The sequence below is a fragment of the Octopus sinensis genome, linkage group LG11 (genome assembly GCF_006345805.1).
Source record: "Octopus sinensis linkage group LG11, ASM634580v1, whole genome shotgun sequence".
Lineage (NCBI taxonomy): Eukaryota > Metazoa > Mollusca > Cephalopoda > Octopoda > Octopodidae > Octopus > Octopus sinensis.
The window spans coordinates 63769735-63774734 of record NC_043007.1 but is presented as its reverse complement, the minus strand read 5'-3'; the positions used below and the strand labels follow the sequence as shown (position 1 = coordinate 63774734).

The window sequence follows — 5000 nt, the reverse complement described above, 5'->3', positions numbered from 1 at the left end:
TGTTGTAGCATCACAGGGTACTCTTTTGAAAGTGTTTCTTAAACATTTTGTTTCAGTCCCTTTCCGAATAAATATTAACTGTTGTTTAGCCACCAAACGAAATGATACAAGCTTCAGTGAACTCATATATTCTAGGATCACCCAGCAATTTTAAAAAAATGTTAAGAGCAACAACAATCATGGAAATACCTAGCTTAAAAAGGGGGAAACAAAAGTAAGTATGCAACATACCTTCTCGTGTTAGCTCAAGTTCATATTCGGTCGCGACTCTCAATAACACCGGAAGCTTATTGCTTTATCTCCCTTTACGAAGCTTGCCAGCTATAAGACGGTGAGCTATTATTATTTAGTATAGCCTGGAAGGTATATTATTAACAGCTACCACTCCTGGGCCACAGATCGAGAGATGGAATCGTTGATTGGATACGAACCACCTACAAACTGATTGTATGATATAACAAATCCAGATAAAAATTATCTCCATTTGACACAGAATCTATGAATTATGTTAAATGGGAAAGCCGAGCTAAACAGTATAGGGGAGGTCACTCTGAGGAAACTTGTGATAGTTTGTGGCGAAAGCAGCCCAACACAACTGTCTCTTTAACCGAAGGGCTAGGTCTCGAAGCATTAGATTATTTTCTTTTCACTTGGATTGTCATATATTCGTATTTTCTAGGACATCTGGATTCAGGTGTCAAAATTTGCGTTCGAGAAGAATGTCTAAAATCCTTTAAAAGCCTGGATTTTTATTAATACACTATTAAAAAAATGTTTTCTTTTTATAGCTCCCAAGAAAAAAGAAAAATAATTCCTTGACTATTTGTGCGTCAATAGGGTAGGCAACATCAATTATAGACCACATATTTTCAACTTGCCCACCACCACTATTATATTCGATACCTAGGGAAAAGGAACTCATATATGTAAATAAGCAATTAAAATAAACACACCACATTGTTCATTTACAAAATCAAAGTTACGTAAAAAAAAATCATTTCATGGAATCTGTAACGATTTATATGTACCCAATAAATGAGAGGAAGAAAAATATTAGTAATTGATACAGCCTTTATTTGTTCGTTACAATGTAAGATACAGCTTCTTCGAGTTGTTGTTATACATAGGCTATTTGCCGTTTTGTTATCCATTCTGTAGGTAGTTAAGTTCATCTTTTGTTGACTGCTAGGAAAACGGATAGAATGAGACAGAAAGAGTTAAAGGATCTACCAATCGGTGCTCTTTTAGCGTATTATCTTCAAGGGAAATTACTGTCGATTACTTTTAAATTTATTTTGTGTTAGTGCTACTTTCCATGTGATCTACGTGAGCAATTTTATTTTGGTGAGTGATTACGCGCTTATTTTGATTATTATATGGTTTTCTTATAATTAAAATAGTAAGAATTTTGTAAAAATACATTTACAATGCTATGTACAAAATAATTAAAAAAAGTAACCTAAAGTAATCTCCCTTGTAGATCAAATGCCAAAAGAGCACCTACCTATCTGTTTTGACCAGTAGAGAGGATGAAAGTTGTGTAGTCGGGCAATGACAAGCCATACGTGAAGTACACCTTTTGGCCAGGGGCCAAGAGAAAAGGATAAAATCGAATTTGGGTTCTATATTTATATTTATTCTAACTAAATTAGGTCAGGCTAAACAAGGAATTTTCTGCCTCTTATCAGCCCTGACCTAAATTTGACTTGAAATGGTCAGTTAAAGAATAGAACTGATCTGTATGTGACAGTTGACTCTCATAAATTTCTAAGTGTGCTCTTATAATCTTGGAGAAAAATCTAGGCTAGGTTTTGAATCTTGGCTAAGAATCTAGGAAGTTATTCATAACAGAAGATAATCGTTCTCACAGTGACAATACTCTTCTCAATATGTATGATGTACCAGCAAAAACAACCTTTGCATTTCTTGCAGGGATGGTAAACTAGTGATCATTCTTAAATAATTTTCAGTTCCTTTTTTGATCATTCCTAGAGCTACTACAATTACTGGTGTTGTAATTGCCTTTAGATGCCAGATTTTTTATTTTCAATGAGAAGATCTTTCTATTTTCTGAGCTTGTCAAATTTTTTTGCAGAAATATTATGATCACAAGGGATACTCATGTCGGTCAATGAACAAACTTTATTATTTTGGTCTTTTACAACAATATCCAGTTTATTAGCTTTGATAGTTCTGTCTGTGTACTGGAAAGACCCAAAGAATCATTACATTTTCTCCCTTATTATTATTATTATTATTATTATGATTGTGTGTATGTGTGTGTGTGTGCACGCGTGCATGTGTGTGTATGTATGTATATATATATATATATATATTATATATATATATATATATATATATATAATTAGTTTGGAGTATGTAACTTTTACTAAAAGAAAGCTATTATTAAAGTCTACACTGTCAAGAAATTTTTTATAAATTTCAGTTTTAATATATATATTTTCTCAAAACATGGTTTTCAAAAATCTTTTATAATTGAAGATTTCAACAACATGATTCAATTACAAAACTACTTTTATTCACTGTGAGATAGTCATCTTACACTGCAAGATAATATTTTTAAAGTTTTAGTTTATGTTTCTAGAAGTATAAAGGTTGCCCAATATTTCCAATGCTGCTGTCTACAGACACAGTGAAAACATTTCCCCAAATTACAAGTTTAATCTATCATCAGCCAAATTATGTTGAATCCAGTATCTTTTCATATTAGTTGGGTGTTTTCAAAGAAATAAATGCTGAAGAAGAAAAATGTTTTCAATTTACTTATGTCAGTTGGACCAAATAGAAACTTGTCTCATTTTCCTTCAACTAAAGTGTTTGACTGTTATCTTTTATGCTTTAATCTTCTGCTTGTTTCTATCATTAAACTGCAGTCATGCTGAGGCACCACCTTGATGAATTTAATTGAATAAATCAAGTCCATAACTTGATTTTATTTTTAAGCCTGGTACTTATTCAGTCAGGATGCACAATTTTTTTTTAATAACTATTTAGGGGACTGTTACAGTACATGACAGGACTAAAGCATGGAATCTGTTACATATTTCCTGTAGTTAATTCCTTAACTGAGATCTCATAATAGCACTGGTCATGTTAATGTAATTCATATAATGAACAGGCAGAAAAAAAAAACCATTCCCTGTCTCTACATCTGTAACTGTGTGTTTAATAGGACATTGATACTAAAATGTACAAATATATATGTTGGTACAAAATGCAAAGGAAATACGTTATACAATTACATGTGTTGGAATATACAGTAAGTTTTCCAATGTAATTTTTTTCAGCATATACTAGGTATGCAATCTAGTTCACTGTCATGCAACAGTACAATATCTTCTGAAATATATACATATGATAAACTGAGGACTTTTACTGATTCATTTATTAATTTTAATGCCATTTTTGAGCACAAGATAGTTTACATTTATTTACTAAGTGAGAGAGCATTAGACAAATAAAGGATACGAAGGAAAATTTCACGTAACATGTTAGAAATTACACAAGTGGGAATCAACTGTGTAAATATCATTTAGCAACCAGTAGAAAACCACCTGCAGGATGATGTTTCTGCTTGTATATATAATAGAATAATCTGTTAGTAGTAAAAGAAGCAGCCACTGTCAAATAGATAGTAGCTATGCTCAATACATGAGTATGTTGTAGAGTGAGTGTTTTTTTAATTTGATAAAAATTAAAAATTGTCATTTTATAGGATTATCATGCAATTTTGTTAAAACTCTTCAAAATGTCAAGCTACAAAGAAGTAAAGACAAAATATAAATGAAGTTCTGGAGCTGGTGAGATTGTTCAGAAGTGATGTGAAGAGACCAGATGGTCTTACCCTTTGTCCCTGGGTAAAAGGTTGGTACCTATGTATACACACACACACATCTGAGGCACCAGAGTTTGTGGTTCTTTTGCTCCCACCCATATCCTGGATGCTGCAGTAAATGGTAGGGTCACCACTTCCATAGGTGAATGGAACAAAATCCTTAAGAATCAGGACTTGTCAGTAAGCTATTTCTTCCAGCCTGTGACATTTGAGAAGCTTGGAGGGGCTGGGCTGCTATAAGTGAAGTTCTTCTCAGCTCGTCCTACCAAGGTGTCAGGTGATGCCCATGAGGGTGCTTGACTGTTACAACGCCTTAGTCTCACTACAGCCTATAGTAATGTCACAAAAATGTTAGCCTGCATCAGTAGGTTCTATTGAACTTTGTGATGTGCAACCAATTGAAGCACTAAGTGTGGAATAAATGTTTTTTTCTTTCTTTGCTCATGCTTGTGTTTTCTTCGGTTTTTGGATTTGTATTTTAATGTAGTTTTGTATTGTATATGTATCACAAACATACATGTTATATATGTAATTACTAAATTAATGAAATAGGTAATTGTTAATTAAATGCTAACTGAATCAGTCAAAGCAAAACAAAACAATGCTAATGTTCATACATGTCACGCGTATGTAGATATTAATACATGACTATCTAATTGATGTCTAAATTCCAATGAAAGAGTCCTATTTCTGAGTTGGAGGTCTTGTTTATAGTTTCTTGGTGAGAAATGTTTAAAATGATACATGTACCAGAACATTCATAAGCATGGCTGTGTGCTAAGGACGTTTGCTTTACAATCACATGGTTTCCAGTTCAGTATTACTTCTTGGTACATTGGGTGTCTTCTATTTTAGCCCCGAGCTGACCAAAGCCTCATAAGTGGATTTCGTAGGCAGCAAATGAATGAAGCCTGTCGTGGGTGTGGGTGTGTGGGGGGTGGGTGTGGGTGTGGGTGGGTGTGGGTGTGGGTGTGTGTGTGTGTCCACCACTTGACAAGTGTTGGTTCGTTTACGTTCCCGTAACTTATAGGTTCGGCAAAAAGATCGATAGAATGCGTACCAGGATTTAAAAAGTAAGTACTGGGGTCGATTCATTAGGTTAAAACCCTTCAAGGCAGTGCCCCAGCATGGCCACAGTCTAATG

The 5000-nt window shown here is 33.9% G+C and overlaps 1 protein-coding gene across 1 annotated transcript in view; it reads right to left on the bottom strand.

The window, feature by feature from the left end:
• LOC115217566 (39S ribosomal protein L14, mitochondrial) overlaps positions 1 to 481 on the bottom strand; it is a 10264-nt gene extending 9783 nt beyond the window's left edge. The window contains exon 1 of the mRNA XM_036507604.1: positions 232 to 481. The gene's annotated coding sequence lies outside the window, so the exon portion shown is untranslated. The remainder of the gene's footprint in view (positions 1 to 231) is intronic.
• Positions 482 to 5000: the final 4519 nt, after the last annotated feature.